The sequence below is a fragment of the Microplitis mediator genome, chromosome 7 (assembly GCF_029852145.1).
Source record: "Microplitis mediator isolate UGA2020A chromosome 7, iyMicMedi2.1, whole genome shotgun sequence".
NCBI lineage: Eukaryota > Metazoa > Arthropoda > Insecta > Hymenoptera > Braconidae > Microplitis > Microplitis mediator.
In genome coordinates, this window is record NC_079975.1 from 8,060,188 (window position 1) to 8,074,677 (window position 14,490).

Sequence of the window (14,490 nt, forward strand, 5' to 3'; positions counted from 1 at the left end):
CTGCGGGTGATGTCAGCCCTCGCTTGTGGCTCAGGCAGCCAACTTCACCCTAGTCTAAAATCATCTTGTTTCATCCCTTGTCGCACAATATACTATTTCACTTATATCATAAATGGATTATGGAAGAGAAAAAAAATATATATTGACAAATTTATCGTATATAAATTTTGAATTATACGGAAAATATAACCAACTATAAATTGTCACTGAAATCCCGATATCAAAAATTTAAAAAATCACTTGTGGAACGATTACATTAAATAATAAATACTTAATTACTAACGTTTATTTTCTAAAGACCCATAGTCTTAAATAATTTTTCGGGAACAATATTCAGTAATACGTACACAGAAAAAAAGGACTTCTTGGCGCAAAAAATTTTTACTTGCCCTAAGAAATTCTTTGCATTATAAATTAAAAACGAAAATTTTCTTGCGGCGAGAAAAATCTTCTTGAGCCAAGAAAAAATTTTTTTAAGTAGAAATTTTCTCCACTAAGAAATTTATTCTAGTCCTCAGAAAATTTTTGTTTTTATTTCGTAATGTAAAATTTTTCTTGCGCCAAGAAATCCTTTTTTTCTGTGTACTAAGTAATTAAATTATTATCAGAACTTTTCGATCCATTAAATTTTATTTAAAAGTAATGTCTGAAAAAGTGTAAAAATAAGGCCCACATTAGCTTAATTATCATATAAACCACTCTTAATCCACTCCATTTATGACAACCATAATGTTGTCGGTTTTAACGAAAACCGGTCTGTGTTGGAACGAAACCATGAAATTGTTATCAAAGTTCTTAAAAAATCTCAACACGAAAAAAATTACCTGAATAATAATTCAAACTAGTGTCTCATAAAACATCATGTTAAATGTTTTTTTGTCGCCGGTTTGGGTGAACTTGTCGGTCTAATCTGAACATTGGCCTTTCTATAAAATTCGCATATAAATTATTGAGACGGGAAAATAATTTAATTCCTTTTAAATTTATAATTGATTTATAATATCACCGAAAATGTGAACAAAAAAAATTTTAATAAACCAATTAAAAATATTAATTAGACAGAACTTGTAAAAGTATTTTAAAAAAAATTAATTATCAGATTTATAGCTATTAAAAATCATTCCCGACAATTAATAATTATTTATTGCTACAATTTTCATTAGTATTTTGTCGAAAAACTTGAATAACTTGTAATGTTGTTTAAAAAAAAAAAAAAAAAAAAAATGTAAGTTAAAAATCGAGTATTTTTTTCCTGGTCGTATACATTCCTATCCCTGGTGGATAGCAATAACGCGCGGATTGTGAATTAGTAACGTACTGACGGAGGGAGAAAAGGAGTGCCCGATGATTTCTCACCCAATTAGACTCGACTGGGCTATAAACTTTTCAGCGGATAAGATAGGACTATCCCAAGTCTTGTTTCTTATTTCAGTGTTAGTCTCTAGGTCGATGCAGTAGTGGCTTTCCTGTAACAGCTTCTTTCTCCTCTTTGATCCACAGAAGCCGAGTAAACATATAACGACCACATCGAATATGGCAGCACCTTCTTGCAATAAAAACCGTCAATTCGTTGGTCAATGGAGATACCTGAGCATTCTGAGCTGGCTAATTGGCTCATCCACTGACCATCGACCTTTTTAACGATTTAATCCTTTTGATTGTACATTCGAAGGAACTGATTGCCACGTATATGTTTCTCGACGGACCACAACGATCAATTAACCGGAAAAAAGTCATGAGATAGCGTGACTATCACACTCTTCCTTTTATTTATCTCTCTTTTGACTGGACTTGACAACTTTTCCTTTTGCTTATTTATTCATATTATATACACCCATCGACATTTATACGTGTATATACTTATATTTATTTGTATATATTTCTTTTATTATATTCACTTACTAATATTATTTTTGTAACTTTATTTTATCCGCGATGATAATGATACTGACTTTTGCACGAGTCAACCAACTAATATTCCAAATTGCTTCGATTTTATAGCGATCTTTAGTTTCAGTTTACGCACTTTATTCTGATAACTTGAATAAAATAAATTACGCTTTTAGATGACTTCATTAGGCGTTAACTTTTTATTTCCTTTTTTATTTTTTTTTAAATATAAATTTACATTTTATTATTTTTTTATCAATCAAACAATTAGTCAAAGATTATAAACATTTAATTTATTTAATATTGTTATTATTAACTTACATTAAATATATAGGGGGGAGGGGTAAAATGAGGCACCCCCAAAATTTAAAAAAAAAATATAATTGAGCATTATTTTGAATTTTTATTGGTGAACTTTTTGAAAAATCGAGTGTAGGTCGAAAAATATTACTTTTATTTTATGATAAAAACTATTGAAAATTTTTTTTTCTTTCTTTGCATCCAATAATTACGTAAAATGTAATTTTCCTTGATGTAAATTACTTACAAAAAAATTTTATTTAATATCCAGAATTTTTTTTTTTTTTTTCACCTTTTTTAGGGGGCAGCCTATTTTGCCCGCAAAACTGAAGTTTTATTTTTTTTTTAACTGAAAATTTTTTCTATTTACTTTGAATACCAGAAAAAAAAGAGATTTAACGTATTTGAGCCTCGAAAACTTGGAATACCCTTAAGTACCCCGTTTTTCCCTCCTCCCCTTCACTAATTTTATGACTTTTTACTTTATTCCGGTTTACAATTTCACATTTCATTTTATACTGATATATTACATCAATTATTGATACGATCTCATAAATGTATATATTTTATTTTATTTGTTTCCTTAAAATAGCAATAATTAATAAAATTAGTAAAAAAAGGGGTGGGGGGGAAGAAAAAAAATACTGATTAGTGAAAAGGACATGGTCACTAATGGGGACAACTACCTCATGGATACAGATATAGAGACATAAGAAGCGAGAATTGATTTCGTGTGAAATAATAGTGTTTGAGCAGCTTTTATATGGTGCACTGAGTTGGCTGGTGGAAACAGTTCGACTAGAATGGCGTCGAAGTGATGTACAGCGACAGGGTCGATAACGTTACAAGAGCTACTAACCCGTCTCTTTTGCTTCTCCGCATGCCTTCGTCCTCGCACCCTTTTTCTTCTCACCTCTCAGTTTATACTGCACGTTCTTCTCACTTGTCGCGTTTCTTCTCTTACCTTCCTTGGATGCAACGATGTGTAAAACACGCTCAATCCAGCCCTACTCTTTCTTACTCACTCCTCCGACAAACTTTTTGTTATTCTTTTTTATTTTATTACGTTTATTTTTATTTTATCTTTCTTTTGTATGAGAATATATATATACATATTCCTCTCTGTATGTTCACACGCCACCTTAATTCCCTACAAAGGAAAAAGCTATCGAACCACTAACTTATTATCACGAACCGCCATTAGCATGTTTATAGGAGTGACGGGTAACATGCATGATCAACTAAGCGACCTCTTATGAAGTGATCACTATTCTTATATTTACGATTAATCTATATCAAACATTGAAAAATTCAATAAATATCTCAAAACACTTATGTTGCATAGCTTTATTATTAAATGAAACATATATACTACTATATATAAGCCTGTAGGTTTTGTCTGTACCTCTGATGAATTCTCACTGAGGCCAATTCTATCATTTTTATCATTTTTGTCTGTCTGTCTGTATGTCCTCTTATAACTTAAAAACAACACGACCAATTTTATCAAAAATCATAGATATCGAAAAAGCATGCGATTGCGTAAAAAATACACTGAGAGAACAATTTATTTGAGCCAAATGAGATTTGTTTCAGGCAAATTAATCCCATATTTGAATGGACCCAATCAGTATCTATTTGAGACAAAGATATGGTTCATTTGAATGAAATAATGATTTGTTTATAAGTTAACAAATCTGTATTTGGATGGTAGCATTGTAGCGCCACCAGCCGTAGTGTAATTTGTTTCAACCAAGATTTGTTAACTATAAACGAATATATATTTGAATGAAATAAACGATTTTGTTCAGCCAAATAAATCTATTTAATTGGCTCAAATAAATTGTTCTCTCAGTGTAGGCTATATTTCAAAGCAATAAATAGTATGAGAACGGTAAAGAAAATTCATCTCAAAAGTCACTATTATTATTTCCTTAATAAAAAGAAACGATTCAAAACGAGTAGAAACGATGCAAAACAATTCAATTTGAATACTATATAGATATACATTCATCATTGAGTGAATCGTTTTGTTTAATCACTCTCTTCAATTTGAAATAGTGAAAATAGTTGCTATTTACTGTTTACTAGTGAAAGGTATACTACTATTTAAATTAGTAACATGCTTTTCACTGGCAATAAGTGACTATTCACTGCTAAATAGTGGTTGTCACGTGATTTTCACTAACTCGTTTTTAGAGAGCAGGGTTGTTTTCGACGCCATGTATAATGAACACCCGTTTTTCAACTATTTATATACTCTATCAAAAAAACCCATGTGGGATTGCATGGGAACCCATGGGAATCCATATAGGGTAGTATGGATTTATGCAAGAACCCACACGGTAAGAAATGTACGGTCTCAAGACAGATACTAAAATAGTATGTGAAATATTCCAAGACAGTATTGTAACGAGTCCCAGAAGTATGGCGTTATTTACTATACTGTATAGTACTGGAACTATTGTATTGCTCACACGTATGCATAGCAGGCATGGCGAAACAGCATGGTCCTGAGATCCATACTACTATGTCGACGGCACAATACTACTAGTTTTTCCCGCCATAATTTCTGGCGTGTCAATCAATGTATACTATCGTATTACCACCAAAACTATATAGATGTCGTTAGACTAGATTTATCTGCCAGAAGCAATGTGGATACGGCAATGCAGTATGGGCCTGACGGCCATATTGACATTGCGGCGTCCGCGACAACTATTGCCAATGTTACTATTCCCGCAATGGTTGAATCATCTATGCATACAATTTTATAACCTATAAAAATCTGCGATACCATACAATATGGCGTTCACGCCCATACTGGCATAGTGATATCCGCAAAATATTTCTTACCGTGCATAGGAATTAATATAAGAATGTACGGATTTATATCAGAATCCCATATGGGAACCCATGTGTATCTGGATTCCTATATGGGAACTCCATATAGGAAGCTGTGGGTACTTAGATTCCCATATAGAAATTTGACATAGGAACTAGGATATATGGATTTCTTTGTGGGAAATTAAATATTCATTAAAAAATTAATATATATTTAATAAATAAATTAAGGTAAGTAAGAAGAGTAATAAGAACCATAGCTGTCATTTACCAAGAAGTTGTTTTAACCAACAACAGTAGTAGATGTTACTACAGTTTGTGTACCACAATAGGCTAGTAGTCATTATTAAATGTGTAGGGATCCTATATATTACTAGTCAGTGTGGTATACGTATCTCCAATTGTAGTGAATTCAACTACACCTTTTTTTACGTTAAACCTAAGTAGTAAAAAGTCCCGCTTTTTAACTTTAAGACCTACAAACTTTATCTCTTTAAAAAAGGTTACTTACACTTATAAGCATATCTACCATTACTGTTATTTTTCCGAAAATCAACTCTTAGGGGTTTTCGTTGAAATTTTCACCAACAATATAAATATCACATAATCTACGGAGGCAAAGCTGCGGGTAATGGCTAGTATATATATATATATATGTTGTTATTAGAGCGTTATAAAGTCATGGTAAATTAATTAATCTACTTCATTTCACAGATGCCCAATTCAATTACAGTGATGTATCAGTACAAAGAAAGTTTCGATTGTTTATGCATTTATAAAAAAAAATTAAAAAACGATAATTAATTTTCGCAATGTAAATTTGATTAATTTAAGCAAATTTTATTTCAAAATAAAAGCTATTAATACGCTTTAAAAAAAACCGGCATATGTTCACGCTATCCTGGTGTTAAAATAACATCAGTAGTGAGTTTTAATATTCAGATCTGGACAGATATGAACATATATAAAACTAAATCCGTACAATTAATATTCAAGTTCTCGTCCATGATCAAAGATTTCAAATAACTTAATCTTGGGAATTTTGGACAATAAATGAAGATGTTATTTTATAAAATTTGCAACGTTTCCCTGATTTATTTCAGCTTCATCAGGCGAACTAACAATCAAAAATTTTTTTGTTAATATAAACATTTGACATATGAAAAAAAATAAATAAAAATAACAATAGTTACTCTTATGGTTAACATCCTTGTCTAGTTCTTAGAAAGTCAATGGATGTAATAGAGTAAAACAGCATTTCCATAATCTCAATCATTTCCTCAAATTACAATATTAATAACTTGCTTAGATTTCTCTCAAATACCATTCAAATTAGTAAATGAATAAGACAAAATAAAATTCAACAACGTCTGTCTATCAAGTGTGTTTACAACTGACTTACAGGTTAGATCATTTTAATTACCATGGTTACGACAGTTAAAATGATATTTACTACTTTATCTACAATTTTTCGCGGGAAAACTTAAATGAAGTCATGCATTTGAGAGACATCACTATACATTTAAATCACAATTACTTGTAACTAAATAATAAAATGGGTTACCTGACCGTTGATCCAAAGACGATTGATCCCCGACAATTGATCCTTGCGATAATTGATCCACCGATAAAATATACTCACACACATATAAATGTGAAAAATTACGCCCTTTTTTCACTAATTTCATGTGCGTGTAACATAAAAAATATACTCACATACAAATTTTTCACATTTATATGTGTGTGAGTATATTTTATCGGCGGATCAATCGTCGCAAGGATCAATTGTCGGGGATCAGTTGTCTTTGGGTCATCGGTCGTGTCACCAATAAAATGATTCGAATAAATTAACGTTACAATTAATACGAATATAAAACAATAATTAAATAAGACTACATTTATCTAAAATTAAATAATCAAACGCGGTTTCTCAAGTTCTAAATGATAAGTTCTAAATCTGTACAATTATCAAGAAAAAAAATTCTCATATGTAATAATAACAATAGTTTTATTACGTTTGAATAAAACAATACAATGGAGTTTTTTATGACCAATTCTATTTACTTTTTTCCATAATTAATGTTATTTTCACAAAACAGAGAAATGGATGCTTACAAAAATCATAAATTTCTTGAATTATTTTTTTACGCAACTCCTTTGTATGAAGTCGAAATTCCAATGCATTTTTTTTTAAACGAGGATATTACGGTATTCATTTTTATCTAAATATTGTAATATCGTTCCCACGTATCTATAGATCAAAAAATAATTAACACCCTTTTTTTTTCGAAATGAATGAATATACTTAGATTATATAGTTTTTTTTTGTAAGTAGAAGTACCGGCGGAAGTATTGATAAATACTATAGGTGTCATGTCAATTCCGTCAACAACCCAAACGTCCGGGAAACACTTATTTCCGGAATCAAATCCCAATCATTATGATACAGTTTTATAATTTTTATTTTAAACTCATCCTTACCTCTATAATTATAATCACTAATTCTAAATATATGAATCGATATTAAATTTATATTTCACATATACTCTATTAGTAATAAACGACAATATTTTTAAAAGATTAAGATAATAATATATCATTTATAAATAAAAGTATAAAATAAATTTAATAAAAAAAAGTAATAGAATATAAAATATATTTTCTCATGCTGAATTTTTTTTCTTGTATAATAAAGTGAGAAAAAAAAAAGAAGTAAGTAAATAAATAAAAAAAATATATCGCCAATGATCGTTAAAGGATTAACGGGTCTGACTGATTCAGTTCAATTTTTTTAGTTTTATTTTCAAAAACATTTTTATTTTCATTGCCATTACTGTTCAAGTATCGATGATATGAATGAGATGGACCACCCCCGCTGTGTTCTTAATAAACCTACGTGCGGTTAAGATAATGGGTAACTATGACTCTGCAAGTATTTACCGCGAGTCTTTCTTATATACCGTCATTATTCTCGCCCTTCCTCACAGCTTTGAACACGGTTTCTTTTACGTTCCGCACTACCATCTTACGCTTGTCAGAGGCTTCAAAGATTATCAATGTCTCCTGCTGATTTTGTGGTGAGCTTGAATCATGCCGCCTTTATTAATTAACAGTTGATAATAATAAATACTTATTATTATTTCATAACTCGCAATAACTATTCGAAATTTACTTCACTATTCATTCACAACAATATTACTATTTTTTCATTCTAAAACTACTTTCTTTTTTTAATAATAATAATAAATAACTAATAACTGTTACTGATTATTATCAGCAATTAAGTGAAATAACTTTTTTGGTAATCATACAAAACTATTGTATTTTATTTTTGGCAATAATCTAAAATCAATTCTTTCAAAAGTTTTTTTTTGGTCCTGGTCGATTAATGGAAAAATATATATTGCAATTATTATACAAATAAGTATATGAATTTCACTAAAAATGGAACAATCAATAGTAAGAAAGTATAAACTTGAATAAAAATTTTTGGTGAACATTTCATGAGGGTGATAAAAAAATTTTCTCAGCATTTAAAAAGATTTCTTAGTTTTTAAGAAATCATTTCTTTGTATCTAACAAATATTTCTTACTATTTAAGAAATCGTTTTTTAATAGTTAAGAAATCATGTCTTAAAAAATGATTTCTTAACAGGGGTTATCAGATATTTTCGGCTGAGTTTTTTTCGGAAACAAAATCTCAAAATACTAAATACAGACCACACATTGATGCATTACTGTCTAATCTAGCGAAGTGCGCTTTAATTGTTTTATAATATTCGTTTTTTTAAAAGAAATACTCCCCGGGTCAAAAACAAAACTTGATTCAGGCTTGCTTCACCTTATTTTCTTTTGAAGATTGATTTGCTGACGATTTCTCGATAAGATCTCGACTTTTTCGACTTAACTTCAATTTTTTTCAACTTTTTGAACTTTTCTCATTTTAGTTTCAACTTATTCGTATTTCTTGATCTTAGTTTGAACTTATTCGTCTTTACTTCAAGCACGATAGTCATTCACCTGACTTTTGATTTGCTGAACCAAGTCGAAAAAAAGTTATTTATTCGCCTTACTTTCGCCTTAATATATAAAAATTATTTCACCGTAGTTTTGACTTTTTCGCCTTATAATTTAAGTCGAATAAGTCTAAACCAAGTCAATTTCGACTTGATTTCAACTTTTTCGTCTTAAATCGTGACTAAGTAAGCCAGTTAAGTCTAAACCAAGGCGAAAACTCAATGTATTTCATATCTCCGTAAAAAAAGTCGAGTTTGTCTTGTGAAAAACGGCTCCAAATTTTGACTTGGTAAACCAAGTCTAAATCAAGTTTTATTTTTAACCCGCACGGAGAGAAAAATATCGCCAGATTAAGTATACGTATCGCTATTCTGGCTATACGTTATATAGTCATCTTACTTAACGATACGCCGGATAGCCAATTCAGCTATACAGAGTATTCTCACAGTGGATCGTCAAAATGACGATCCGTATCCTTATTTTAGGCATTTTATGAATCGCTGAGATGACTATTGCGCAAACTCTGTATTTAGGCATCCGGCAACCGAGAACGACGATACGTATAGCCAATTTAGCTATACGGATCCTCACGTTGGCGATACAGATACCTACATCAACAAAACTACATATAGTGACAAAGGCTATTCGTCGTATTGTTAAATTAAATAAACAAATACTTAATCTAACCCAAATACGTATCTTTATTTTAACGATACTATAGATTATTAAATTAATATGAGAGTATTCCTAAATTAGGTATACGGATCGTTATTCTGACGATACGTCGTTTGAGGATACATTGGATAGTCATTCTGGCGATATTTTTCTCTCCGTGCGGGAATAAAATCTAGTTAGACTAAAATCAGATCAAATTTTTCGACCCGGGTAGTTTCGTAAAATGAATAATTAAAATTTATAAAAATTCTAATAACAATCACGCCACAATATTGCATATGATAAAATATATACATCGAATGTAAGTGGATATGCCTGTGACTAATCACGCAATATGTGCGATTCCGCTATTTCCTATATTTATTTTAAAATAAATTCAGAATGGTAAATAATTGACGGCAGTTGCGGTATCATATGCATCCAATAAAAAAATACTAGTAGTAGTCACTTTGCGTGCAACAAATTACTTTGTAATAAGAATTGGCTCACGCAAACATTTACGAAGATGAAGGAAGCTGTCCGTTGGTTTCGACTTGCTTTTGGCTCTTATTTTATATTATTTATGTTTTCTCTGAGTTTTTTAAAATATTTTTCCTCTCAGTGTTTGCTGTCTTGTCAAGCCGAACATCATAACACATGCAATCCATAGCTTATGAATTGTCACCTAAAAATACTGACTGGCATATATTTAGTTGTGAACAAAATAAAATAAATAATATGTAATATGCATGCCGGTTTTATTATTTTAAATAAATTTTTTTTAATATTTTATTTTGCCACTCCTTCACATTGTTGGTGACCATCTACCGAACACGGCCGATTATTAAAACTGTCCTTCTCTTCGCTACCTTTCATGGATATTTGAATGCTTGAACGATTACAGTTTGCAAGTGAGAAAGGACCGATTCGAAGAAATCAAGACCGAATGCTAACCAAAAATGTTAATACTTATGGTTACATTTGATTTTTAAACGATATCTCGATTATCTTGTTATATGAATATCATATCAATAAATAAATAAATAAATAAATAAATATATTTTAAATAATTTTTAGTATCGTAATATTTTTTATTTACTACTGCTATGAGAACTTAATTATAGTAATTTATACCTATGCAATTTTCTTTGATAAATTAAAACTGTCTGTGTTCCATAAAGGCTCGAGAATATAATTATTTTTATTTTTGGTCGAGCAAACTTACAAAAGAAACTTAAACCGCAAAATTTTTTAATTTTACTCAGGTGATTCATTATACATATTTTTATATTAATGTTTTTGAATATAAGGTTTAAAAAATAATTATTATATTGATGATGTTGATTTACACTGCAAAAAAAGGGGTAAGTCCAGGCGATGTAGGTGTTAAAATTTTCAGTGTTAAATTTTAATACCCAAAGCGGTGTTAAAATAACACCTCCAAAGGTGTAAATATTCTTTACCGGTGTTAAAATATTTATATATTTTTTTATATGTAATACATTTTTTTTTCTAATTTCTATACGTGGATTTTTTTTTTTTTCACCGATTTAACACCGCCAAATTACACCACCTACACTGGTGTTACTTCATTTTAACACCGCGTGGTGTTAAATTGAGTCCATATATAACACCGCTCGTTTTACAGTGTACTAAAAATAAAAAAAATTTCAATTTTATATAATCGAAAAAAAAAAAAAAAATATATATATATATATATATATATATATATATATATATATATATATATATATATATATATATATATATATATATATATATATATATATATATATATATATATATATTTAATATTATATTGTTGAAAAAGTTATTTTATGATATTGTTATGGTCATCAGTTGTGATCATTGACACAGAGTATAACATTGCATAGTTGGTGATATATGCAAAACTTAAAAAAAAAAAATTATTGAAATAGACATCTTAAAAATATCACTATTCACCGGCTTCTTTCGAAGCAAATCTCCTGCTGTGTAAGTTATTTACCACTATCCAGTTTCATAGTTTTTACTCTAATTTGTAGTGACAGGGATAAAGAGTTTGCGAGCCGTGTTACGCTTCACCTTTCTCTCATTCTTTCTCTTCTTTCTGTATTATCGTTATATATTCATTCTTTTTCTATTTCGAAACATGTGTATATCGAAAGTAAGAGACCAGGGCAAAATAAGACACTAAAAAAATTTTCAAACTACCAGAAAATATAGGGACAGGAGGGGGGGGGGGATAAGCCCCCTAAAATTTTGGATATCTCGAAATATTTGGGGGCAAAATGGGCCACCCAAAATCCTTAACATGAAAAGTGTTGAGGGAGGCGGGTAAAATGGGCTGCATAGACTTTGAAAACCTACAAATATTTTTTAGCCAAATGGGTTCCTAAAATTTTTTTAACAAAAATGAATGAAGAATTATGATAAGCGACAAACTAGGTCACGAGTTTAACAGCAGTACTAACTAAAATTCAACTTTTTTTATTCTTTTGAATTAAGTTATTTTATGATACTGAAGTTAGCAGATGTCTAATAATATTTGGATCTTTTTTTAGACGATAAACCATAAAAAAAAAATCTGTCTATCGGTTGACTCTGCGGGCCAGCCCCAAAACTTCCCGCTGTTTTCGAGCTTCTCGAGAAGCTCGAAAACATTGTTGTGGATACATTTTCAAGCTCTTCGAGCTTGAAAATACTTTTGTGTGCCATTGTTTTCGAAAAAAACCGATATTAGCATTTCTTTCTCCCACGATATCTCTGGAACGAATTGACCGATTTTGATGGTTGAGGTGGCAGTCGGCGTATTTTATTGAGTTCTAGAGCTGATAAAATTTTGAAATTGTTTGGTTCTGTTGTTTCGAAGATATTCGCAAAAAACCGTTTTTTACCATTTCTTTTGCCCGCGATAACTCTCGAACGAATTATCCGATTGAGACGGCTAAGGCGGCAATTGATGCGTTTTATTGAGTTCTAGAGCTGATTAGATTTTGGAGTTGATCGTATAAGTCGTTTCTGAGAAATCAATAAAAAACCAAAAAAAAAAAATTTTTTTAATTCTTATTCTTTGTATAACTTGTAAACTACATGATCGATTTACCCCAAAATCTAATCAAGACTAAGTTTTGGTGAGCTCTTTCGATCGCCACCAAGTACGTTCAAATCGGTTCATCCGTTCCAAAGATATCGTCGGACAAAAAAAAGTTCACACACACACACACACACACACACACACACACACACACACACACACACACACACACACACACACACACACACATACACATACACACGGACGTCCATCCGGGAATAGTCAGAATAGTTTCCTAGGACCTCAAAACGTCGACATCTGATGTTTGCAATTTTCTTAGCGGGAAGTTAAAAATATTTGAAAAAATTGCACCTGTAGTTTATAAATTTTCTACATGTGCATATTTTTATTTTATTTTTTTGCAATTGATTTGTTGAAAAACAAAAATTCAAAACTTTTTAAATGTCTGCTTACTTCAAAATCATGTTGTTTTAAGGTCCAAATCCTCACTATCAACATAAAAAAAGCGAGAAACGTACATTGAGTTTTGTTGGGGGTCCGTTGTACCCAACTTTTCAGGATTTTTTAATTTTGATACACAGCAAAGTAACACCAAAAACTCAGCAAAGAAAAAAAAAGTGACACCAGCTGAAAAACTCACATTATAAAAATGTTTTGAGGGGGGCTCAGTTTGCCCCACATTTTTTAAATTTTTATTTTTAATGCACAGAACAAATTAAGGTCAAATATTTGACAAGGGAATAAAAGAAAGTAAAACAATTAAAAAAAACTGAGAATTTGAAATTTTTTTCTTAAGGGGCCCATTTTGACCCCCCCCCCCTTCCCCTATACTTTCAATACGTATACAGGAAAAAAAAATTATTTAAAATTTAAAAGTTTTTCTTTTAAAATTTTAGGCGGTCCAATTTTCCTCATAAAGCCATAAACTCACACAAAAAACAAAATTTTACAGACTCATTTTACCTCTAATTTAAAAATTTTTTTAAATTTTTAAGTCTTACATTTTGCCCCCCCCCCCCATTTTTCGGACTATTAATTATGATTTCAAAATACTATTGAAATATAAAAAAATACTCGCATACAAAAAATTATTCTTATCTTTAAAAAACAAAATAACTTAAAAATAATAAACAAAATGATTGTGCAACTTCGAAGGCCTCGAAGAAGGGTATAATGGGTTATCTCAAGTTGACGACCTTAATCAATGTAGTAAAGAGCATACGATTTATTCATTAATACATAAAGTGTTAAGTTCTTAATAGTGGTGACAGTCATGAATGTTCGTTATATTATTTATAACTTTATATTTATTATTTACATTGCATACGTCAATACCCAGCCTATTACAAAATATATATTGTATTCAAATAACGATCGATTTATACGCTCAATTGGATTTCATAATTATAACTATAATACAGATGTATCACAATCTTTTGAAAATTTAACTGAGCCAAAAGAGGATGCTGCTATAATTGTTGTTCCAAGACGTCGTATAAAATGCAAAGTCGGACAACTTTTAGATAGACGGGGAAAGTGTCGAACTCCATGGTGACTTTTATTACAAGTAAGTAATTACACTTTAGAAAATTATGAGTGAATACGGATATTGGTTCAAACTGAATACAATCGAAGTTCTGGAGTTAGAAAAAAAAATCACTTTTTTAATTGAAAAATTATTCATGGGAAAAAAATTTTAGTAAATATTACTGAGATTCTCGTCAACA

At 30.2% G+C, this 14,490-nt stretch overlaps 1 protein-coding gene across 4 annotated transcripts in view; it reads left to right on the plus strand.

The window, feature by feature from the left end:
* The first annotated feature begins 14,002 nt into the window (after nt 1-14,002).
* LOC130670745 (carbonic anhydrase-related protein 10) overlaps nt 14,003-14,490 on the plus strand; it is a 76,117-nt gene continuing 75,629 nt past the window's right edge. The window contains exon 1 of one of the 4 annotated variants that reach the window (XM_057474223.1): nt 14,003-14,330. The gene's annotated coding sequence lies outside the window, so the exon portion shown is untranslated. The remainder of the gene's footprint in view (nt 14,331-14,490) is intronic. The other 3 variants (XR_008990416.1, XR_008990412.1, XR_008990419.1) reach the window with 3 other exon arrangements.